The sequence below is a fragment of the Microtus ochrogaster genome, linkage group LG2 (assembly GCF_000317375.1).
Source record: "Microtus ochrogaster isolate Prairie Vole_2 linkage group LG2, MicOch1.0, whole genome shotgun sequence".
Lineage (NCBI taxonomy): Eukaryota > Metazoa > Chordata > Mammalia > Rodentia > Cricetidae > Microtus > Microtus ochrogaster.
The window spans coordinates 36,590,990-36,617,966 of NC_022028.1; the positions used below are offsets into that span (position 1 = coordinate 36,590,990).

Consider the following 26,977-nt stretch of genomic DNA (forward strand, 5'->3'; position numbering starts at 1 on the left):
GCGCGCGCGCGTGCGTGTATGTTAAAAAAAAAAAAAACTGGCTTCTACAATTTCTTCTCAAAACCCATGATGTATTCCTCTAGGCAACGTGGGGCTACCTGTACTGCCACATCTGTATTCCATAGCCCGGCGGTCGGTCCCGTGGCGGTGAGCACCCAGTTCAGCCACGGAGCTGTGTTGGAGCCCAGAAGGCAGGAGAGCCCGGTTCCGCGCACACGCTCAGCTCACTCCTGCAGACTGTCATTCTGAAAGCTGCTCGGACTGTTGCTTCAGTTTCAGTGAATGCAGTCTTATGTAAAGCTGCCCCCAGTGGTGAGCAACACTATGGGCATGTGCAGAGCTGGCTCTCTTTTATCTTGCAAATGAGCAGGCTCTGCTGGAAAATGAATGATTCTTTCTGGGTGGCTCAATAGGAAGTGAATGGTCAACGTAATCAATAACCAGCAGCGTTTTCCGTGATTTCCAAGTCTTGTCTTACAATTTGGCAACGTCTGTACTGTCTGCGTCTGCTGAATCGCCAAACATGTGCTTCCCAGAGTTGTTTTTTTTTTCTAGAGCTTGATGTTAAGTTCACCGATCCAATGTCAATTTTTCTTAACCTCAGTGTAGGCTTTGAGCTGAAATTTATAAAACGAATTATTGAGCTCTCCCCAAAGCTGCATCAAGAGCATGTCTGTCTGACCTCTTGGAGTTCCAGGGATTATATTATGCAAGGTGTCTCAGGACGCCGGACTGCGTCGGCTTTACAATAGAGAGGATGACTAATGACACGCAAATTAATAGGTCTAATGGCTTTTCTGATTTTCCCACAAAAGATATAATTGGTTTAATGGCTTATGACTGGGCTTGTTTTGGTCGCTGTGGGCTTTTTTCTTTTTCTTTTTAAATCACGAGAGAAATGAACCTTTTTTAGTGCTAGTATTAGAATCCAAAGATCATTTGGTTCCTAGTTTATTGATGTTGCTTCTATTTATTGCACTAATAATATTTATCTAGCGCTTTCCAAGTTCTTTAAATGAATGGATCATTCTGTTTTAGCTTTCTTTTTTTTTTAAAAAAAAAAATTCTTTTCTTTTTTTTAGAGATTTTTGCTTATGTTAGTGTTTTGCCTATGTGTATGTCTCTGTTAGGGTGCTAGATACCCTGGGAATTGGAGTTACAGACAGTTGTAAGATGCCACTTGGGTGCTGGGAATTGAACCTGGGTCTGGGTCCTCTGGAAGAGCAGTCAGTGCTCCCAACCACTGAGTCATCTCTCCAGACCCCTGTTTTATCTTTCAACAATAGCAGTGTCCAGGTCCCACAGCAATCTACATTTCAAAGGTGAAGGACCTTTGGGTCTCAAAGCGGCCACCAGCTCAAGGCTCTGGAATACAACAAGCCTTGAAGAACCAAGTCTGTCTTAGCTGCTTCTCAGCCACTAGTTCCTTTCCACTGGCATTTCTGTTTGCACTGAATCCAGTGAGAATAAGGTGAAGGGAGGACGGTAGTGAGGCCGTACAGAGGGCACTCTTGTTCTCTAGAGTGGGACCTGTGAGTTTCCTTAGTCTTAGAGCAAGAGGGAAGCAAGGGCTAGTCTCCTGATTCAGAACACCAATCCTTGCTAGATTTGTCAGCTGTGTTACCCTGAGCAGCTCGCTCACCATCTCTGTGCTTCAGTTTTCTTGCCTGTAAAATGGATGTGAGGGTAAAATTACTTCATAGGTTTATTTTGAGTATTAAGTTATATTTTTGCTTTTGAATGTGATACTGGGGATTGAACGTAGGGCCCTGGGCTATATAACCTCACCCCTATGCTATCTTAATATCTTAAAGTGCGTAGTTCACTGTATGTCACATAAGTCGAGTAAATATTAGCTGCGTGCTGATGTTGCTTTTTAATATTGAATATTGGCTGCATTAACAGTCTGAAACTCACAAAGAACTACTTTAGCGAGTAGTCTTTTATATTATATTCCACGAGAAAAGTTCTTGTCTCTTCATCATCTCCATTTTCTTTTAGAAATGGTTTTAGCTCTATAGACTATGTCTAATAACTAGCTCTGATTGTTAGTTCTATACACTATGTCTAATAACTAGCTGTGATTGTTAGTTCTATATACTATGTCTAATAACTAGCTGTGATTGTTAGTTCTATATACTATGTCTAATAACTAGCTCTGATTGTTAGTTCTATATACTATGTCTAATAACTAGCTCTGATTGTTCCTCTATCCCAAAGCAAAGCATAATACCTGCTCTATAGAGTTTCCCATTTTCTAAAAATGAGTATTGTTATTTAAAATACTTGCTTTATTTTTTTAGGTAAGTAGGCTGCATGTCAAAGAGGGGCCACTTTGATATTAGCCAAGGGTGAACACTTTGGTCAATATGATAATCAAAGAGGGCACGAACATAGGCCACTCCCTTGGGTGTTCTGCTATTGACGGTGTAGTGATTACCTTAAACTTTTATATGTTATGAGTATATCTAAGGCACTCAGACAGCTTATCAAAAACATTTCATTTCCCAAGATTCTGATTGAAGGAGAAAGAGAAGGTTTTACTTTTTTTTAATTGAGAATTTATTACATGCATACATTGCATTTTGATCAAATTTACAGTTGCGCCCCTAACTCTTCTAATCCTGCTCGATTCAATTTCCTATGCTCATGTTCTCCCTCTCTTCCCTCTCCGCTTTGTAAACCACTGAGCCTACTTAATGCTGCCCATATGTACGTGGGTGTAAGATCGTCTACGGAGGAATGGAAAAAGGAAGTTTTCTCCTTGGTGCTGGCCACAGAGGTGTATTTTTGATGGACGAGGCTGTGTAAAAAACTCACTAAAAAGGAGTGAACAGTAACAAGTGCTCTCTCAATAGGAGAGAGAATGCAGAGATCTGATACTGACTTGTGACTTCCAAGAGGTCACATTTTGTCTCTCGGTTATTTTAACATAACAGTGCTTGGCACCTTTCAGAGCCAAACTATATTTAGTCAGTAAGCACAATAGCCATACTATAAGCTTATGATGTAACAGCAGTCTTTTTATATTATAAAATTTGCTGAGATTTTTTATTATGTGTTTTTGGTAATATGTATTAATTATGCATAGCTTAATGCTAACATTTTTATACTTGTACGTGATGTCTTACACTCTCTTCACCCTGTTACTCTCTCTTGGGAACATAGTTCCTTATTTCCCTCTTTTGGCCATCATTGAGCTCGGACAAATACATCATACATGAGGCCCCGAGGAGCTCGGGAAAGTCAGTCCCATTCCTACGTCTCCTGGGGGAAGTGGATAAAGACATCCGTGATGTTCAAGACGAAGCCACACAGTTGTACCCAGTTTACTGACTATTCCCCTCGGTCTCCCACCAGATGCCAAGGAGCCTCAGTACCAGAGTGCTAGCAGGTCGGGAGGGCCCAAGTCTCTAGAAGGAGCGATGTATGCATTGGTACCTATACACACTTCTTGTTGAGTTTCGAGATTTTTCCTATTAGTAAGATTGGAAATAACTTCAGGGAAAGTACTTTTAAATGATGTGTAGAAAAGGTGGGAGGAAATGAAATGATTAGCAGGTCCTCATTCTTCCTGGGGACATCTTGTCTTCGTAGTTGGACTGTAAGCTTCACAGGAACAGTAAATATGCTTTTAAACATTCCAGTCAGCACAGTACAGAAGGATAACGCCGAGTCTTTATTATCTAACATCCCAAATGGGACTTCACAACTTGCATGTCTCAAAAAAGCCTACAGGGAATCATATTTATAGCTTCTTTCTCATTTCTCTGCGTTTTGAAAGCCTCTGATTTTCCTGCTCACCCTTCCTGCTTCACACTGCGAAGTCGGTATGAAGACATCGTTCTTGGCTAACAGCTGCACAAGGCCATTCACTTATCCGTGCGCCTCATACCCTTGTGACAGAAGCACAGAGGGGACCAGGGGGAAATAATTATCTCATGTGGCTTTTCACGGGACAAATACGCATAGATTATTTATATAAATATCATTGTCTTGTATTATACATCTTGTCCTTAATTTTCAAGCACTTCATTTTTGATATATTGACTTTGCGTCTTGTCTTGCTACATGGTTCTGATCTCAAGCTCCTTCCCTGGGTCTTAAATTGGTATTTCCTCTCAGTGCTGACCACCTGTCTATTTCTCAGAGCTATTCTTGTTCTTGCACTGAGGCACTGTGATGTCCCTTCTTTGGCATCAGCTCTTAGGCTGGCATCGCTCTAGGTGTGTCCTAGTTCAAAGACGGAAAATTATCAATGAGGCTATTTGAAAAAAAAAATCCCAAACAGGGAAGAACAATTTGAAGCCATGCTAATCACTTAAGGCTATGGCAATTATTGTAAAGACACCAAGTAGTCACTCAAAGGAGGAAAAAATGCTATATTATAGACAATTTTACTGATCTTCTGGTATGTTTTTCAAAGTTCATCCTCTTTCACTTGTTGACTGCCACCAGCTGATTGTTTCTGTCTTGCCTTTCAACACAGGCAAAATTATGCCCCATGATGGACTTAGCAACCTCCTTTGAAACTGTCACCACAGAAGGGACTAACCCATAAACTACCCAACAACTTAACTTTCCCCAATGCACCTCAGGCCTTATGATTTACACAATTCTAAAACATGGTGTCATCTATATAAACACCTTTTTACTGCACTTACATTAGCTTTGAATAGCTGATCATATTCTGTTTAAATGGAGCAAACAAATCAAGTGGCTACATATAATGACAAATTTTGGGCCAATATGAAGCCAGATTGCCAAATATAAAGGAGCGAAAAAAAATGCATTTGAAATCGGATATCTTCAGGATATCTGTCTTTAAAGATTTCATTGATTTAGCAATGAAATAGCATGAATACCATTATGTACTAGACACTGTTCCAAATATATAGACGTTGGTGTGTAAAATAAAGGTCTATGCTGTATGAAACTTGCATTTTAAATGAATGAAACAGCTTTAATGTCAACAAAGGTAGGGTGTTATTCATGCTAGGCTTTGAATCTGAAATGCCCCCATAGCCTCATATTTTGAGTACAAGTTTCCTGATTAGCATTGCTGTGAAACCTCTGAGAAATGAGACTTGTTCCATAAATGGAGGCTCCTAGATTTAGGCCCTTGAGGCTGTAGCCCACTTTTTACTTCTGTCCACTCTTCTTTCTAGCCCGTTATGCTATGATGAACCTCTGCCACAGGGTTCCCTGCCATAAAGTCCATAATACCTTCCCCCACCAGATGGTTTGAGACCCTTTGAACACGTGAATCAAAGTAAACGTTTTCTCTTAGAAATTGTACTGTGCAGGTATTTTGTCCCAGTAGGGTGAATGAAGTTAACGTGACTATGTTATTTGGACCTTGGAAGAAAGAGAATTATAAGGATGATTGGGTGTATAAGAAAATAGATATAATTTTTAAAAGGATGTTTAAGGATACTAGGGAATGGCCTCAGCAAATTAAGGGAAGTGATGGGCTTGTTCTACTTAAGAAGAGTGAAGAATAGCTAATGCAAAGTCTCAAGCTGGAAATAGATCATGTGTTTGATGAACTTCAAGGAGCACAGTCTGTCTAGAGCCAAGATGACAGCTCTAAAGACTTTAGAGATGAAGCCACAGAGATCGTAGGTGCTGGATTATGGAGCGATGTTTGTACTCTTGTAAGAATATTAGTTTTCCTTTGGAATGACGGCACTCTCCCACACCCCGGAACTGACATACTAAAAATGTTGTAAACTAAGGGATCATTTCTTTGGGTTGAAGGCTTTCATCCTTACCAAGTATGAAGTCCCTGTCTCCAGGGTGATGGTATTTAGACACAGAGACTTATAACATCATGAAGTTGGGGCACTTGTGATAAGGTTCATGGGATTATACAGATGAGAAGAGAAATAGATGTGTTCCTTCTCTCCAGGAGAATGAATCTGTCTTCATGCTGTTATTAAGGCTCTATCTAGAAGTCAGATCTGGTACATATTCGAGGTCTTTGAGCTGTGAGAAATGGAAGCCTGTTGTTTGTACTGCATGCGACGTTTGGTTACTCTAGCTTATATGGGCTAAGATGATTACTCTTGGTCTTGTTATAGCAACAGGGGTCAGGACAGAAGCCAATAAGGCAACTCTCACAAGGCAAGGAGAAAGGTGGTGGCCTTGAGCCAGTGTAGTAGCAGAAGCGGTTGAATTCGTATATATTTTAGACAAAACAAAAATGATTAAAGATGGGTTAGAAGTAGAACTATGAAATAATGAGAGAAATTAGAGAAATTACAGATGGATCCTTAGTTTTATTTTTTAAAAGATTTCGTTCTTTTAAGAAAAAAATAATGTGAGCATGCATGTGTGTCTGTGTGGGTGCAGGTACCCAGACGGCCAGAAGAGGGCGTCAGGTGCCCTGGATCTGGAGCTGTGGAGTGGTGGTGGTGACCTTCCTGACATGGTCCACTGAAGAACAGCAGGCACTCGGTTACTGATCCTCCTCCCCTCTCCCCAACTCTGTAGTTTTACAGGCTCAGCAACCTGGAGGATACTGAGCCACCAGTGCCTTTTATAGATCCGGTTTCAGAAGTAAGATCAAGAGTTTGACATATTGGAATTAAGTTTGGATTTACTACTCATATTTTCTTCAATTTCATGAGATTTTTAGTTCTAAAACCGTGTATTTTGCTTCATATTATATTTGCTTTTGAGGCGAGATCTTACTATGCACATGATTTAGAATGGTCTTGAGCTCAAATTCTCCTGCCTCAACCTTGCAATTGTTGAGATTCCAAGTAGGTTCTACCAATCACAGACTGTTTTGTTATTTATTTTTATTGTGTGTCAGTGGGTATCTCTGGGCACTCCAGTGCAGGTGCCCATGGAGCCCAGAAGAGGGCACCGGATCCCCTGGGGCTGGAGTTCAGGCAGTTGGGAACTCTTTGATGTGTGTGCTGGGAACTGAACTCACGCTCTCTGCAAAAGCATTGCACACTTTTTTGTATTCACATTTTTATGTTTATGGTAGTATAAGAGTATACTTTGATCATACCCCTTTTTATTTCCCTTTCCTCCCCAAACCCTTTCTTATATCCCTCCTTTCTCTCTTTCAATCTCACAACCTCTTCATTTTTACTGATTGTTATTGCATACTTCTAAGTATATGAATAAATATATATTCCCAAATATAAGCTGTTAAGTTCATATAATGCTGCCAATATGTGTGTTTTCAGGGATGACAATTTAGTAGTGCATATTCTTAGCTGTGAACCATATCTTCATCTCCAAATTCAACTTTGAAGGCAATTTTATGATATTAGGATTCAAAATATATTGTGAATTTAAGAGCAGAAGATGAAAAAAATGACTAGGGGAGAGAAACCTTCCTAAACCTTTGTATTCAGATGGCCTACAGAGGGATGAGGATCAAGCTATCTTTGTATGTAGCTTTGGAGGAGAGTAAAGCCCAATAGTTTAATCAAAATTGAAGTGTAAAAATTACATAGTGACTAGATATTAGTACATTTGTATTAAGCATCCTAGGAGGTAAGTTTTGATGAATTCTAAACATTTTCTGGAATGATTTAGAAAATAACATTATTATTGTATATATGGCAGTTGACATTCTGAATTTGAAATTGATTTCAACTAGGCATCTCAGTATTTTATGTATTCACCTGTAAAATGGAACCCACAAGCCTTCCTCTGAACCTTTAAGGGTCTTGTTTTGTAGCCATTTCCAGGATTTGTGAGAGAGAATAAATAGCTGGATGGTGGTTGTGGCACACATCTTTAATCTCAACACTGGGGAAGCAGAGGCATGTGGATCTCTGAATTCAAGGCCAGTCTGGTCTACAATGCAAGTTCCAGGACAGCCAGGGCTGTTACACAAAGAAACCCTGTTAAAAAAAAATCAAAACAAAAGATAAACTACATTTGTTCAGTGTAGATCAGGGAATATATAAATATTAATATTCCCTTAATCCTATCTAGATTTGATGGTTATGGGTGTTTACCAGAATAAACATGCATCCAAGGTCACCAACATGACCAAGGGAAATTCAGAATTTACTAATATTTGAAATTCCATAGTGTTCTATCTCTATTAAACTTTCAATATCATGATTGTCTATCACATAATATCCTGTTAACAGTGTTTTTTCTAGTTTAGAAGTTGTTTCCCCCAGTATGTCGTTGATCTATCTATCTATCTGTCTGTCTGTCTGTCTAATCTATCTATCTATACATATATACATATATATGTACACACAAAGTAATATATGTATAGGATGTCAGTGCAGAGTCACTGTACCAAGTTGCTTCCAATACTCTGATGCATATCTACATTTACAATTATATTCTGATCTTCATCAGAACATAGTCTTGGGAATATTCTTGGTTCTTCTTGCCTCCTTCAAGGGTTCCATTAAAAACCTTGCCTGGTTACATATAGTTATGAGTGAACATCTCTGGCTTAGATAAACACATAAAAGAAGTTAAAAGTCAGACTGTTAAAACGGTCTCTCACTATCTTTCTAGAAAGAAGAAATATCAAATAAATGAAGCCTTATGAGGTGGCCCCTGCGTCTTTCACCTGTAGACCCTGTGTGTGACAGCAGCAGGGCTCAGTCTAATGCAGGTGAATTGCATTCCTGCCTGAAACTGCCTGCAGAGGGATAGCAGAAGCTAATTTTGAGAATAGGGAAATATCATAAATTGGTATCGCATCACTTTTAAACTTGGGAAACTTCTGAAGACCAAGCATGACCTTAATAAATATTCATTTTTGTTCTTGTTGTTTGTTGGAAAATTTAGAAGATACATAGAAATAGAAAAATATGATGAATATTTTTATTATATAATCATATAGTTGTTTTTATATTTACAATTATATAAAAGCATAATAAATATAATAAACCTTATAATAATTATCAACTTCTACAATTATGAAAATTGTGCAGTTGTGTTTATCCTTACTCTCTTACTATATACATGCATTATTATTATTTTCTTTTGGGGTATTTTAAAATCAAATCTTTAAATCCATATATGTTGCTAAACTATAGCAGCATTTCATTTGACATCTTGTAGCCTCTTGGTTTGACTTGTTTACTTGGCACCATTGCGTTGATGGAGATCTTGCGTTGATGGAGATCTTGCGTTGATGGAGATCTTGCATCATAGCTGACAAACTCGTCCCAGCTGGGCACATGGTACTTCTCCATTGTGTCATTTAATGTAAAACGGTCAGTTTAGTGGCATGTGCATTGAGTCCTTCACTCATTTAGAGAACTCAACTGGATGCCTGTGGGATCTAACCACTCCTGGGGATAATTTAGAACCTGAGTGATTCCTGAATTGTTTAGGGCTCATGGAGTAGAGAGAAATACTTACAGCATAGTATTTAGACTAGCAGGGAATTCAGTAATGATTTCCCTGGCAACTCTGGTAACAAGAATTAATAATAAGAAGTCTTGGGTCAATGTTGCACTATAGCCATGTTTTTAGGACTTCTGTTCTTTTTTTCCTATCACAGTTCTCTTTTGTGCTTAAAAATATTGTTATATTGTTCTTTGCAAAATCAGTCCATGCATTGGAACATTGATGTGAGATGCTCTTTTAATAGAGTCTCAACATTGTTTATCAAGTGAGACGTAATAAAATTTATTTGTAGTCCATTGTATTGAGAAAAAATCATTTTCTAGATTTCTGTTCAGAACAAATTCCATGAAGAATCACCTGGCGTCAAAGACCTGCTCTATAATTTACAGTCTTCCATGTAGTCCCAAGCTTCTTACGGTATCTCACAGCGAACAAGGGAGTTTTAGTAGGATAGCTATAAAAGGACCCCTTTCCCAAATTTGTATATTAATATTTGATGTTTTGCTCTGTACAGTTGACTGTGCTTTGAATGTGAAGTCAAAGTCTGTGCAAGTGGTATCATCATAGACATTTGGCTGTATCCACATCACATATATTCCATTAGCAGAAGAATTTTTGGATACAGCTTGCATTGCGTATTTCCATCATTACTTGTATTTGAAATGACTAGACTAGCATATTTTTTTATTTTTTTTGTAAGTATTTTAGCACAGAGAATTAAATTCCCCAATCACCAGGTGGGAAAAGATAATACAAACCTTGCTTTTGCAAAAAGGCTAATGTTCCTTGGGCTGATTCTATTTTTGTATCTAAAGGAAGACATCTGGTTGATAATTATTTTAGGCTGTATATTAACATGCAATAGACTTCTACACTGGTTTGCAATGTGTTAGCAGAAAAGGAATCTATGTGTCCTTAAATGGTACTGAACTAATTGGGGACTAAAGTTGTCTGAGTTGGTGAATTGTCTTTATGCTGTTGATATTTACTACCCATGGCCATGTAGTTCATGATGGAGAACCAATCACAGGAGTGTTTGAAGATGTTTGGGAGAATTTTTCAACTAACAGCAGAGCCACCATGTGGCAAGACTGTGGTTCAATAATTAACTTACACTGAAAATTCTATGAGTGATTGTTTTTTAATTTGCAACATTTTTTAATAATAAAGTTAAAATATTAATTTCATTACTGGGAGAAAAGGCTATGAGTGCTTCATGAAAATTAGACTTCCTCTGGTATTAGGTTGCTAATTCATTTTTCTGTCCAGTGAGTATTTATTATGTTCTCAAGCTTTCCTTGGCGCTGTTGATACAATTATGACTAAGATAAATGCTTTCCAGGTATTCTGGTTGAAGAGATAGTAAAAGAAAAAAAATCACAGGGCCACAGTGTGCCGTTAGCTAGTTTTAGATGGCATGAAGAAACATGTTACAGGAAGGATAAGGGTAATGACAGTTTTGTAGGAATTAGCTAGTCCCTCTGGAGTAATTGTGGTTGAGAGAAGTTCACGTGACTCTATGCCTTGTGATATGATCATCCTTTGTGTTTTTAATTAGTTCCAAATCAAATGGAGGTACCTATTTTTAAAGTACACTCATGTCACAGTTGACACCAGCACTCACATAGGGGAAGGGTGGGGGGGTTCTGCACCAGCCAGTTCCCAAGTCTCTAGGCATCTGTTGGATTTCTTAGGATACAGTATGTAATGGGATTCCGGGAATGCATGCACACTCCACTGTGGCTAAGCCTCCCTGATCGCCTCCACATGCTGTCAAGAGCAGGTTCTTCTGGGTAACTCAGATTGTCTTCTCACTTTGTCTCAAACTGGAGACCTTCTACTTATATTTTCTAACTTGTCATGACGATTTACAGGACTCAGGGAAAGTTAATTTATGTTTGGAAAGTTAAAATACGTTTGGAAATCTCATTCCTGTATTCCATGTGTTCCTTTGCTGGATTTCCTGCACAATGTGTTAAACCATCTTTGTAAGTAATTTCTCAGAAAAGATGAATATGGAATGAAGAGGTCACATCTGAGGCTCTTGTTTACTTTGGTTCACTCCTACTGATGGATGGATTCTGCACGTGTTATAAACCATTTTCTTTCAGAATCTTCTGCCCAAGGTTCTGTTGTGGCTATCTGCATGATGGCTGAGAAGATACCCCATCTTTCGAATGATAATCTCTGAAATTCTCTCTGGATGCTTTGGTTCTTTACTATCCCATATATTTGGTAACTGTACTACTTTAGTTTGAGTCTGACTTTATTCATGGTGCAGTACTTGGTGAAGCATTCAAGTCTAGAAACTTGTGCTCTTTGGATCTATGAAAACTTCTTGTATTAAATCTTTAAAATTTTATGTATGTGAGTATTTTCCCTGCCTCAATGCCTGTGCGTCCTGTGCATGCCTGGTGCCTGCAGAGGCCAGAAGAGGGCATCGGGTCCCCTGGAATTGGGGTTAGAGAACACTCACCACGCCGTCTATCCAGCCCTTTGGCCTGGTGTGTGTGCATGCATGTGTGTGTGTGTGTGTGTGTGTGTGTGTGTGTAAATGTATTCTCCATATTTTCTCTGCTCTCTTTGGATTTTTTTTTTCAGGCAGATTTTACGCTTCCTGGATTGACACTTTGTTTTTTTCTTTCCTCTTCCCATCTCCTTATCTTTTTACATTTTAGAGTGCTCTCTCAGCTCTCTGCTGTGATCCTTTATATATTTATTAAAATGTAGATATCAATAAACGATTTCAAAACCACATGTACTGATACTGCTGTGTCTGGATTACTGTAATGGCACGGGTGGGACCTCTAAGCCCTGCACATTTAGAATATTCACTATGCCATTTCGTACAAAATGTTTGTTGATGCCTGAACCCCCATCCCAACTTGAATAATTATATTTGTTATATTACAAGCTCTGTTTTGGCTGTTTTGGGCTTGTCTTCATAGCATACTCTGTTTTCCTATCAGAGGCAATGCCTTTTGTCACTCTGAGGGTATTATTTGAAATTTTTGTTGGATACTCCAGGCTAAAACTTCTCTTCCTTCTGATGTAATTTGTCAGTTTATTTTGTTCTATTTCATGTTGGAGGCTTTTAAAAACCATTAAGATTATTGTGTCTTCATTAATCTGATTAGTGAGTCAGGCTCTGAAGGCTGATGGAAAGTTCCTCCTGTGCAGGCAAGGTTCAGGCTATGGATTTTGTGTCAGCAAGATTAGATAGTAAACTGTCTTTTTCATGGAGAAAAACTCTAGATGCAAGGGAGTATGCATTTATTTCTATCAGAGCCAATCACCAACCTCTTTCGTGGAAGCTTTGGACCTGCTACCAGTGTTGTCAGTACAAAATCAGGGAAAGATGCTGAGGACATAACCCCTGTTTGAATCTTCAACCTCACAACAGGGTGCCCATTTCACTTGGGCTTAGATTCCTAGCTTGAAGCTATTAGAAAGTTAGCTGTTGTTAGAAAGAGAAGGTGGGTTTGGAGGGATGAAGGGGAAGAGGTTATGATGTAATTGTATTTTAATCTCAAAAATAAATAAGCCTCATACAATTCACAAAAGGACAATAGGTTTCAGTGGCTTGAGATTAATACAGAAATACAATAGTCAACCACTGTCTGTGAGAACTTTAAGCCATTCCCTATTATTTTTGGTGACTTCTTCCTGGTGCGCCTTAGACTTGGGTCATCACTACCCAACGATGGGTCTCCCTTTGCTAAGTGTGTCGGTTCACTGATCACATAGTCTGTGCTTTCCTCAGAGAAACGGTTCATCCAACTTTCCCCCTCTGTATCTCCTTTGTATTCACTACTGCGTGTGATGTGAGGTAGACGAGGGAATTAAATGGGCAGTTGTCCATGTTTGAGGTAAGGATTATATTAGCAGATGTCATTCATGGTAAGCATGATGGAATGAACAAAGAAATGGGCAAACTTATTCTTTAGAGTAGAACCACAGCTCATGGCCAAAGATGGGGGTCAAGATTTCTCTGGTTGAGGGGACTGCTGCCCGCTGTTGCTGTCCATGGCTTTTCCTCTGTCAGTGAAAGACTGGCCTTTAAGAGGTCTCTGACCATGTGCACATTCTCAATAACCTAACTGAACCAAAAGAATCTTGGATACACGTTTCTTATCAAAAAAGCTTGTTTTGCTGTTCATTTGCCTTTCATTTCTTCTTCTGTGGATTGTAGTTAAAACATCGCCCCCATCTGTTCAATTATCTGTGAACTTTAAGTAATCACCATTGTGGGTTTTGTCTCACATCCTCCTTTCAGCCTTGAGGATGACCCGTTCATTGCTAGAGATGCGAATAAGCTGTGCTTATCATTTGGGAGAAAAGATAAAATGCTACGCAGATCCCTGAAAACGGTCATAATCAAAAGACTGAAAACAGACTTTTAATCCAGTAGATGAGAACAAAGAAAACACAGTAAAGTTTATAGAATGCTCAAAAAGTGAAAAGGAGCCAGAGAAAGTTTGGTAAAAGAAAACACCATAAAATAAAATGACTGAAGTATAGCTGGATTTGTTCTTTCTGTGTGTATCAACACAGATAATACTCAAGCAAACGATGAAGCAGGTGAAATACAAAACTACACAATGGTGATGTTATTGTGTAAACCTTCCGTACAGGAGGGAATTTCTGTATTTCATGTATGTATATCACGATATTATCAGCACGTGCACCAGAGTGCAATAGCTACTTCTAAAAGGCACAGATGTCATGGGGTGACGGTAGGTAGAGGTGAAGAGGGTTTTCGCAGTATTCAATGTAATCTTAAAGATAAAACACTGTAAACAGGATGGGTAAGAGCAGCTGTAGTAACACATTTTAAATTACAGCACAAAATCCATTGTCTTTTATAATAACTTGAAGATTAATAAAAGACAATGGAATAAAACACAGAAAAGTGCAAGAATAAAATGTGTTTTAAAATATGTTGGGGGGGTGATAGCTTAGATATGGGTGGGAATGGAGTATACTTGGAGATAATAGAATTTTTCAAACTGTTGTGTCCATGTGGCTATGCCTCTTTTTAATTTTATACTGTTATTGAAATTACAGCTATTGAAATCTTAAATATTTTTAATATTTATATTATATTTTGTTAGTCTAAATCAATAGCTTCTTAAAAAACGAGCTTGTAGATTTATGATGTAATAAAGATAACAGAATTTTGTGTAAATATTTTCTAAAAAAATACACTGAATTGAAATCTGCATTTCTTTACTTTTTTGCTTTAGAATTTTGCTTCAAATTATCAGTAATAATTTAGAATGCTTTTTAGAATAGAAAAAAATGTTAACTTTGGTAGTTTGCAATGTGTATTTGTGACTAGGCGAGCGTTAGAAAATAATATTTCTACACATGTGAGTGATGCTTGTAGATCCTGTATGTGTGTCTATGTTAATGTTCATATGCGGGCTTGTAGACTCTGTATGTGTGTCTATGTAATGTGCATATGCGGGCTTGTAGACTCTGTATGTGTGTCTATGTTAATGTGCATATGCGGGCTTATATCTCTTAGAAATTGAGCTGAGATTGGCACCCAGGGGTACATATACTTTAATGCTTGATCCCCAGTTTTGTAACTGTTTGGGAAAGATTAGAAGGTATGACTTCATTTGCAGGGCATTTGTCTCTGAGGGTGGGCTTTGAGGTTTCAAAAGCCTACTCCCATGCCCAGTCATTTCGACCTCAGTGTTGTATCTTAAGATGTGAGTTCTTTGTTATTGTTCCACCGCCATGCCTGCCCACCTGCTGACATATGTCTATATGGACTATCATGATAGCTATGAACTCTAACCCTCTAAAACTGTAAGCCCCAAATAAATGTCTTCCTTTGCAAGTCGCTCTGGCCATGGGGTCTTACCACAGCAATAGGAAAGTTAGTAGAATAGCAAGTAAATTTAATATGTGGCACAGGTTTGTATCTGCGTAGTGCCTAGTGTACACTCATATTCAAAGCTGGTAATAGGCATTACATAGTAATTTCTTTCTTGTATTCATTGGCTGTGCTGAGACCATACTTTCTCTTGAAAGAAACACTTGTCTTTTAAAGGCAACAACTTACATTTATTCTATACGCTTCTTCTCTATAGAATCTAGTTGGAATCAGAAGAGTATATAGCATATGTAATTTCAAGCTTGCCGCTTTTCTTCTGAAACATTTGAGACCTCTGCCTAGAGAAAGCCAAACAATTTAACATGTTATCGCATGTTTAGGCCATTAGTCCCGATCCGTAAGCTTTGTGTATTTTCCATGGATACTTCTAGAAGACTCAAGAGGTTTTATGTAATTTCAAGTGGCTTACAAGCTTTGCACGTTAAACTTGGAAAATACTTAGTAATGGCAAGTAATAGTGATTTAAAGGCTTAAGAGACTTATAGAATTGTTAAGGATTTTGAGATTATTTTATCCAAGCCACACTTTACAAGTCCGAACACAGAATCCTAAAGAGAAGCCGCAAATGCCCAGCTCAGATATGTGATAGACGTAGAACTTTGACTTTTTATTATGTCTGTTTCTTATAAGCATCCTGCCTTCCTCAAAGAGAATTTAAAATCCTTTTCTGTGAAAAACAATAATAGAAATTATATGTAATTTTCCTTCCATGCTCATAAAGATTGACTTACACAACTTGAACTTAAAATGTGTTTATTAAACAAAAAGGAGATGATTCTGCAACTAAAATTTCCTTTATGTTCCCTTCCACTCTAATGGTGTTTATTCAGAATTCAGCAACTATGCTGTCACCATCCAAAAGTAATCCCCATTTGTATTTTGGCAACTTGACAACATGCTGATCAACTTATATTTAATGTGTTGTATTCCTTACACTGGGCAACATAGCAGAGGCTGCACTTTTGTAGTGTTTATACCTGGGTGATTAAAGGCTGTTTCTTTTCTTCTACTCCTTATCCATATTGTTGCCTCCAGTGGCCTAAGTAGGCTTTTATTGGGCACCTTACTATATTTGTAAACTTGTTTTTTAATTGTTTTTTGAGCTATATATACATTTTTATATGCTCCCCTTATTTGTAAATTTTTAAAAATAAGTAAGGCCTGCGGCTATAATTTGGTGTTATAACACTTGCCTACATATGTGACCTTGGTCATGGTCCTTAGCACTGAAAGCTAACAAACAAGCAAAAAAACCAAAGTAAGTAAATAAATTAATAAATCAAAATAAAACGTAGAAATACAATATACAAAAGTATTCTAATAATACAGGATGAGGAAATCTGAATGCTGAGCAAGCAGGAAGAAATCTGTTTGTAACTGAGCCTGTGTATGCTTGCTTTGTGCCACTTGCATTCTGGATACCAGAGAGGGAATTAAGAGAAAAAAACCATAAATCTATTTCCGTTGTCTGTCCTGGTCAATGTTCTATTGCCATGAAGAGACAAAATGACCTTAGCAAGTCCTAATACAAAAAGGCATTCAGTTGGGGTTTGCCTACAGTTTGAGAGGTTTAGTCCATTGTCATCATGGTGGGGAGCATGGCAGCCGGCAGGCAGATATGATGCTGATGAAGTAGCTGAGCTTTCTACATCTGGATCTCCAGGAGAAAGGAAGTGAGAGAGTCATTGGGCCTGGCTTGTGCTTTTGAAACTTCAAAGCCCACCCCCAGTGACACACTTCCTCCCACAAGGCCACACCTCCTGATCCCTCTCAAGTAGTGCCATTCCTTTATGACTAAGCATTCAAACATATGAGCCGAAAGGAACCACCACATAGTCTGCTAATCCAGTGTGACAAGTGGGTAAAAACTTGACACAGTGTTGCTATTGTGTGTTATTGTGGATCAAAGCACAGGAAACCTTGTGACTTCCCAGAAATGGCATTGTCCAGATGCAATTTTCAAGCCTAAGAAGTATTTATTAGCAGAGAAACAATTCTTGCTCGTCAAGGAGTTACAAAGATGAATGATTCTATACAACAACACCTAGAATATCTTCCATCATTTCAGGACTCTCAGTGGAGACAGTTATTAACCTTGACGAGCACTCGGTAGAACCAGAACCTGTTAGTGGGCAGTTATCAGATATCAGACAGGTAAAACCCAAGCAAGAATTATTACTGTCTTCAATTGTGCAGTTCAAGGTGACTTCAGAAGCGCACGTCATCCCTTCCTCTGACATTTGTTAAAGCAGATGAAGCACAACTGTGACAGTTCAGGTAAGATCCTTGTCCACGTGAACTGTAACTTGACCGAGACAAATGTAGATCTCTTGTCAGAAATAAATGTCTGGTAGCTTGTATACTACAGGGAACCGGACATGGATTCATACTATCTCTTCAGGCTTGAGAGAGAAGGTAAAGCCCTTAAAGTCGCTTCAGGTATGGGAAATAGAAAGGAAAACTTCTAACTTCATAGTGCAGAAATCAGTGTAGAGTATTGATCTTACACTTTTGCTCTCTGCCATGGGAAAATCAGGTGTCTGGACATGTATGCAAAGCCACCTGGCATGTGGCATGAACTAACTTCATTTAGATTCTTCAATATCAGATGTACTTCCAGGTCATCAAACAGAGCTTCTAGTTAAGGCTTTCAAACAGATGATGTGCGAGGTCAAGCCAAGATAATGTCTTCAGGAATATTAACATGGCTGTTGTGCGAAACGTATTTCTTATGTAAAAAAAAAATCCATGTTGATGCCTTCAGATTAGCTTTGAGTTTTTCTTGGTTTGTGTCTATGTTAACCTTTCCTACCTCCACTTTATGCTGAGAGGGAGAACCTGTCTATTTTTTTTTGCTTTTGTTTTTAATTAACTTATTTCATCAGCCTAAAATAAGAACCAAAGAAGCTTTTTCCTACCTAACTGTTGAGAAGTAGTAGCAAATATACTTTTTTATATAATTTGTTTATTTTATATCCAAACCCCATTTTCCCCTCTTCTTTTCCCATACCCTCTTCTACCTCCCCTGTGCCTCCCCCAATCTACTCCTCTGTTTCTGTTCAATTAGGGCCAGACCTTCCTTGGGTATCAACAAAGCATGATAGCATATCAAGTTGGAGTAAAACTAAACACCTCCCCTTGTGTTAAGTCTGGGCAAGGCAATCCAGTATGAGGAATGGGTTCTTATGAACCAGTCAATGTGTTAGGGACAGCCCCTGCTCTCTTCCTTAGGAGTCCCACAAAGTAGACCAAGCTATACAACTTTCACATATATGTAGAGGGCATAAGTCAACCGCATGTAGGCTCCCTGGTTGTTGGTTCAGACTCTGAGTTCCTATGACCCAGGTTAGTTGTTTCTGTGGGTTTTCTTGTGATGTCCTTGACTCCTCTGGCTCGTATAATCCTTCCTCCCTCTCTTCAGCAGGATTGCCTGAGCTCAGCCTAATGTTTGGCTGTGGTTCTCTGCATCTGTTTCCATTAGTTACTAGGTGAAGGCTCTGTGATAACAACTGGGGTAGCCACCAATCTGATCACAGGAGAGGGCTAGTTCAGGCTATGTATCCTTTATTACCAGGAGTCTTACCTGGGGTCATCCTTGTGGGTTCATGGAGTTTCCCCTGTATCAGGTTTCTACCTGATCCTGAAATGACTCCCCACCTCCATCATCTCTTTCAGTACTCTCACCCACCATCTATTCCCTAACCTCAAGTTCCCATCCCCACCTGCCCCCAGTCCTCCCAGGAGATCTCTTCCATTTCTCCTTCCCAGGGGGATTCGTGCACCACCCCCCATGAGTCCTCCTTGTTACCTAGCCTATCTGTGTCAGTGAACTGATGTTTTAGTGTCTATTGGGATAAATATTTTCAGTTATTAGATACTAGTAGATTGCTCTGAATTTAGCTGATGGTTGAGTGAACTGAGAATTTTAACCATTGGGAAAACCTATAATATATTACATATATATATAATTATAACACATAATTATATATATATAATTATACTACATAATTATAATTATATATATATATAATTATAATCAGGACAACTCTAAGTTCGGTATAGACATAATACTAGTTTTCTTATCTTTTTACCATGAAAAGTCACCAAAATACGGTCTAAGAAAACTAGTTAAGTATCTGTTAAACCTTGAAAATAGTCCCAACATATATATCTTATATGTCTTAAAAGAATAGGCCTAAACAATTGATTATATTTCACTGGGTACATATGTGAAATTATCAAACAGCAATTCTTTATTTCTAGATTATAAATTATCTACCTTACTGTCTTAGATAGTCTATGTAAAAGTCTTTAGAATCATAAAGCCAGGATGGTAACCAGGGAAGCTTCTAATACCAAGTTTAAAAAATAATTTCTTCCTATTTGTTTTCAAATTGGTTATCAGTAAGGAAAAAAAATGACAAAAATTAGGAACCAACCCTGGAAAAATCTTGTAAACTGTAAGAGAGCTGTCACAAAAGGAAAGAGATGTTCAAGGTCTCAGCAAAGCAAAGAGAAGCAACAGCTGTAACGATCACTAAAATGTTGCTGAGGTATAGAGTGGAGGGTGGAGAGGACGGGTGGAGAAGAGAGAGGGCTGAAAGAACCAACATCTCGGCTTAATTTATCTGTGTGCTCAATGCAACATGATCAAAACTACAATAGGAGCTTTTTTTTTAGTCTTATGCTTTAATATTTTTGCATTGTTTGGTATTTTGTTATGTAATTTGAAAGCATATGCATAATTATGGAGGATGACATAATGTACACTTCTGACCCATCACCTAGGCCCAATGTAAACCATTCATGGCATGTACCAGACTTATATTCCTAATTTGTTACTTTGTACTCATGGATGAGTCTGAAGCAAATCTCAGACCTCAAAGATGCTAACTGTAAGCAATTCTTTTTTTTTTTTTTTTTTGGTTTTTTCAAGACAGGGTTTCTCTGTGGCTTTGGAGCCTGTCCTGGCACTAGCTCTGTAGACCAGGCTGGTCTCGAACTCACAGAGATCCGCCTACCTCTGCCTCCCGAGTGCTGGGATTAAAGGCGTGCGCCACCATCGCCCGGCAGCAATTCTTAAAGATATGGACAGTTTAAGAACTATATTGTATTGGTAGGGAAGACAGCTCACTGGGCAGAATATTTTCTTTTTTTTTTTTTGAGAAAAGGAAAAAAAAGTATCCCCCTCCTCCCAGCCTCCCATTTCCCTCCCCCTCCTACTATCCTTCACCCCCTCCCCCAAACTCCTCTCCCCTTCCCTCTCCAGTCCATAGAGCAGTCAGGGTTCCCTGCCCTGTGGAAAGTCCAAGGTCCGCCCCCCTCCGTCCATGTCTAGGAAGGTGAACAACCAAACTGGCTAGGCTCCCACAAAGCCAGAACATGAAGTAGGGTCAAAACCCTGTGCCATTGTCCTTGGCTTCTCATCAGCCCTCATTGTTCGCCATGTTCAGAGAGTCCGGTTTTATCCCATGCTTTCTCAGTCACAGTCCAGCTGGCCTTGGTGAGCTCCCAATAGATCAGCTCCATTGTCTCAGTGGGTGGGTACACCCCTCGTGGTCCTGACTTCCTTGCTCATCTTCACCCTCCTTCCGCTCCTCATTGGGACCTAAGAAACTAAATAAGAAGGTGAACCCAAGGAAAAACATATAGTTATTCCCTTGGCTATGGGAAGTAGACAAAATTGCTGGGGAGAAAATTGGGATCTTGGGGGTGGGATGGGATGGGGGTAAGGGGAGATGGGGAGAGAAAAGTTAGAAGGGAAGGAGGGGGGGAACTTGGGGAAACAGGAGGATTGGGATAAAGGAAGGTTGGACAGGGGAGCATGGAACCACAATTGTTAGTTAAGGGAGCCACTTTAGGGTTGGCAAGAGACTTGACCCTAGAGTGGCTCCCAGGACCCCATGGTGATGTCCCCAGTTAGTCCCTTGGGCAGCTGGGGATAGGCAACCTGAAATGGGCAGAATATTTTCTGCACAGTGTAAGGACCCATGTTAAGATTCCCAGCTTCCAAATTGTGACAATTTATCTGTAATCCCTGGGTTAAATTGGCAGAGATAGGTTCCCCCCAGAGAAGGCTGGCTCCAGGTTTAGCAAGAGACCCTGCCTTACTAAAGTAAAGAGAGATGGAAGAAGATACTTGAAATTAACCTCTGGCCTGCACATGCATATATACAAATATGTGAACACCTATGCGTGTGCACACACACACACGCATACACACATACATGCCCTGTACAAGCATATAACGAGAAAAACAACAAAACTGTAGTTCTAGGATGCTGTCATCTTCCTTTTGGAATCTGGAAAATTCTGATGATGTAAATCAAATACTTGTGAAAATTAAATTCAACATGGACACCACACACTCACAAACAAGTATAGATATGAACACATAGTTGCTGTATTTAATAAATAACAAATTTATATTCTCACATTGCATTTGCTTAATGTACACCCACAATTTCTTTAAATCATAGTTTTTTCTCTCTAATGCTTTTTCTGTCTTATACTTTATTTTGTGTTAGTACATTATATATTAGGAAATTTATATGCTTAATATTTTTCCCACTTAATGGACTATCTGATTTGACAACGTATTTTTATTTGCTCTTCAGTTTTTCATATTTTACAGACAGTCATCGTAAGTCCCATCAATGCTAATGCTTGTCTGTTGGACTGTTGAGGTAGCCAAAGTGTTGTATTGTCATATATATTAATATATATGTAATGTATATTAATATATATGTATATATATATAGTTTGTAATCAGTAAGAGTTGTAAGCCTTTCCTCTTTTACAGACAGTCATCGTAAGTCCCATCAATGCTAATGCTTGTCTGTTGGACTGTTGAGGTAGCCAAAGTGTTGTATTGTCATATATATTAATATATATGTAATGTATATTAATATATATGTTATATATATATAGTTTGTAATCAGTAAGAGTTGTAAGCCTTTCCTCTGACTGACAAAGCAAACTGCACAAGCTAGAGAATAGCAAGACAAAATTCAGGTGGAATCTACTTTGGGGATGTGGTCCTGCCACGTATTTTAAATGAGCCATTTCCATTATTTTTTCTCTATAGCTCTTATAGATGGTTCTTATATTATATGCAAATACAGCCCTGGAATGCTATTCCTCCAATTCTATTGTGAATTTCTGCACTTTTCAGTTTTTCCTTTAGTGTGTGGATCAGTTTCTAATCTAGTAACTGAGAAGCCCACTTTACATACACCAAGTACAGTATTTACAAAATCTCGTTTCCTTTGGAACAAGATTGTTGATTCAATGTCACAGTTAATTGGTTTCAATTATACACAAAAAGCTAAAGCTGCTGAATCTTATATTTTTATTTTGTCGAGAGTATTGTACTTCAGAAAATCTGCATGAAAATCTGAAGTGGAGTCCAAGTGACAGATCTTGGGGAATTATGAATGTTTTAATTAAATTATGAATGCACATGCATATAAGGACTAGTTTTCAGTTACTCTACAAGTATCCTCTATTAAAACATTTTATTTTTATTGTTTCCCCTTTGTTGATTTATTCTGTGAAAGTGCTTAGGAAATGACTACTCACTATATAGCACCGTCTAGGATTTACAAATGTTGAACGCCCACTGCTTTTCCGAGAGCATTGTGTGAAAAGCATACATCTGCCTGTAAGGAACTTGCCCCATTTTTCTCTGCTGTCTTCTGGCAGAAGGGCTCCATGGACTTAGCTTGGTTTGGTGGTAACATTTTAGGGAATGGATAGCAAGTCGGAGGGACAACACAGATCACAGCAAAGCATTTTCATTCATTTGCAGAAGGAACCAACGTGTGTTGAGTCGGGTGTAGTACTTTCCCTCATTTTTGTATACATCTGTTTTCTGAATGAAGCACCTTGAATTCCTAGTCTTGCACCAGAAATCTTGGTTCCCTTGGCCTTGTCTACTACAACCATCAGCAGTAGAAAAGACAAGATGCTGTCTTCTAGTCCTGAGTATAGCGTGGTAGTACTTTTCTTTCTCCATGGTGCGCATTTACAATTTTACATAGTTGTTCCCCCCCCCTTTTTTTTAATTCTGCTGCTGGCAATAGCATGTTGTCAATCTCCTCTAGAAAATGTGTGCTTATAATTATTTATTTTTTTTAAAGATTTATTTATTATATATACAACTTTCTGCCTCCGTTATACCCACACACCAGAGGAGGGCACCAGATCTCTTTACAGATGGTTTGGAGCCACCATGTGGTTGCTGGGAATTGAACTCAGGATCTCTGGAAGAGCATACGGTGCTCTTAACCACTGAGCCATCTCTCCAGCCCCCCTTATCATTATTTTATTCAATTCTCTTTATTGATGATATCATGATTATCAGAGAGGTTATACACAATTATTTAAATTATTTCAAAAGAATCCAGAGTCCAAATTAGTTGTAATTAGAAGATACCTTCTTAGTGGGGATTACATGTTAAATAGTGTTAATTCAAAGACTCAGCTGTTTGCTCCATAGAAATAAAAGAGTGTTTATTCGGGAACCAATTGTGAATAACCGTGGCCCGGCCACATGAATTCAAGTTACCACAAATGCCATGTCCCAACTAGGGTATGGTTCCCTGAGATTTTTTTTTTTTTGTAGTTACAGAAGAAAATAAAGTCATAAATCAAGTGACTTTTGAAATCCATTGGTGGAAGCATCAAGCAGGTAGATTGCAAGAGAATTAAGGAAATCTTCGCTGTGTATTTGAGTTGCTCTCTGATGACTACCTGAGCCTCTACTTTGGTGGAGCGAATATACTCCAGTAGGTTTCAGATGAGAGTCATAAGGGTGCCAGACCATATGCGGCAGCAAACACTAGATGGGGGCTGAAGGTAGCTCACGGATGACTGACCACATGTGGTGCTGTGTCTCTCCATCACCACCGGCGTTCTAACTGGTGAAGGAATCTGCAGACCTTTTAACACAGGCATGATATATATTTTTTATTCTGAGAATTTTAGTCTACATAGTTTAGATCCTCTTACATATGAAAGCACATGGTACAATAGTAAATTAAAGGGAGCACACGCACCGATTCCTTCCAAATTTCCAAATACTTTCTCGATGTCATCTCATCGAGCACTGCCTGCTCCTTTTCTGTGGTAGAAACTGGAATCAAAGATTTGGTCTCTCACCTCTCCTCACTTAAGCTTAAGCTTTTGCTCCCTGAACTCAGATCACTTATAATAAGTCTCCCCAAAAAGCAGAGTCATCTGTTGCCCCATACGCTAACTCCTCGAAGAGACAACTAAACAGGACGATCGGGAGGATTGACACTTGAGAGAGAAAAGTCAAGAGCAGAGTTGAGAGCCATATAGTTATCCTTATTCACACCGTGACGGACTTTAAAGTCACCTCCTTCAAATGATTCCCCATGGACCCTCAGTCACCTCCTTTCTTGAGTACGTGCTCATTCTGGTTTTGGCATCCATCTATAGGATACATTTGCAATTCTTGAAGGGGAACTGTACTGAATTTTCAGTAGTGTTTAAATCACTTAATCATATTTCTCAATTATCCCATGATGTTAGTTATTTGAATTTCAAGCTGCGGTGTTCTTAGTGAAAACTTAATATCTTCATTATACATACAGCCATGCTCTGCTAATTAGCACGCTGAAAGCTGCAGTTGAACCCTGGATGCCACTATTTCTAGCTTCAAGGATATACTGGATTTTCTCATTTTGGAAAGTTTAGAAGGGAAGCTATAGTTATTGGATTCCACTTCCTTCTTCGTTCAGAAAGAAAGCTCCCCACCCCCCCTCCCACGTTGCCAGAAAGTTCCAGGTATAATCAAAATGTATGTTGTGCTGTTCTCATCTATTGCATTATGCATAAAAGCATCCTTGACTGTTTTCCAGGAGAGTAAGGCAATTTGCAAGACAGTTAATGAAAATTAAGCTATATTAGTTTTTTTTTTCTGGAGGGAAATTTCACCATGTAATTAATTTTAAAAATCACTGTTTATTTTTCCAGTTTATTGGAGACCAAGAAGCTGATTTGCAATAACAAAGCTCAAAGAACACGCTGCATTTTCACATTCTGCTGATTTAAGGATCCAGATTCCCAAAGCAAATTTATGTTTGCTTTTTTTTTTCTTTTTTCAGTTGTCTTTTTGGCTGTATCTAAGGTCTTTCCCAATAAACCATTCTTACCTTTCAGTTCAGACTTAAGAAAGAACCATGTTTATTTCTGTTTGAAAGGTAAATGCCTTAAAATTACATTAAGTTTAAGATTTCAGTTGTGAATTTTTAAATTAAAAGGTTTAGTTTGCTTTGTTCATGTCGTGTGTGTGTGTGTGTGTGTGTGTGTGTGTGTGCGTGTGTGTAGGAGGCTGTGTTTACTACCCCCACGTGCGTGGGTCAGGGAATAGTTTTCAGGAATCAATTCTCTCCTTCACCCACTGAGCTGGTAAAGGTTGATGTGACTTTTTAATTTATTGACTCTTGTCACCAAACTCAATCTTAAAACTTAAAAACAGATTAGAGGAGCCAAGGAAATTAAAACTGGTCAGAAGTTTGGCAAATGCAGAAGAAGCCCAACAGCTCAAGCTTGTGGGCGTCTTCTATGGCTTTCCCTGGCCTAGATTAGGGATATCTTGATTGGAGACACTTTATAAAGCTGGAACCTAGTATTCTAATCCAGAGGCTGCACAGGAGGGGAAGTCCTTCAATATAAGTCAATGTTGGCTTCTGTCTGCATTGTCAGACTTTACCTCTGAGTACCTTCGTGTGATTTTTTTATCCTCTCCCTTCTACCAGCTTCCCTGTGATATTTCTCTAAAATAAACAGAAAGCAAACTATCAAAGAAAGGTCTTAAAGCCAGAAGCAGCCCCGTGGATCTACAGAGGAGTCTGATTTTTTCAGGAGAAACACAATGAGTGATGACTCTCATAGCAAAGATAAAGCTTGACCTGCCTCACAATATGATTTTAAGTGATGAATGTCGTGATCAGAATGCCCTTTGAAAACCCTGTCTTCCATTTGTGAAAGAGTTTGACTTCTGTGGAGCGAGGGCTTCCATAGTGAGAGGTGCTTTATTAGAACTACCAGAGCAATTTTTCATGAACTTAGACTGACTCAGACCAACCTCTGAAGAAGCACCACCACCGCTTTTCTCTCCTTTCCGTCCTCCCTTCTGTATGTTTGAAACTGCATGCTTCATCTTAGTATGAAAAATTAAAGTAAAATGCACTGTTCCCATGGTAATTGACTTGATGGCAGTAGCTCAGATTATGTAAACAAGAAGTCAAAGCTCAATAAAAAGTATGATTCTACTAGGGCCAGAAACTTCCTGGACCTAGGATTTCAACAATAAAAATTTCACTGACCAGGCATTAGAACAAACGTGGGTCTGGATATGAACTTACACCTTGGGGTGTAGATGCGCTCGGGAACTAGCAGAGATCACTTCCAGAAGTGAGGTGGGCATGCTCTGAATTTCACGACCTTGGAAAAAAGGAAGCTTTTTACCCTGCAAATTCTTAGGTTCTAGAAGACACAAACATCTTTGGAGTACCATTGGTTTGTCCCAGCGGCCCCATTCCTGGCACTTTGTCTGTAAAACACTTCCCTATCCTAGGAACTTACTAGTTCATAAACCTATCCACAGTCTTGTCTTGTATTCTCCCCTCTCCTGCCCTCCTGGACTCTCTTCTTCCCCTCCCCTCCCCTCCCCTCCCCTCCCCT

The 26,977-nt window shown here is 38.9% G+C and overlaps 1 protein-coding gene across 1 annotated transcript in view; it reads left to right on the top strand.

Moving 5' to 3' along the window:
* Ctnna3 (catenin alpha 3) overlaps positions 1-26,977 on the top strand; it is a 1,290,503-nt gene that overhangs the window by 522,273 nt on the left and 741,253 nt on the right. The window lies entirely within an intron of this gene.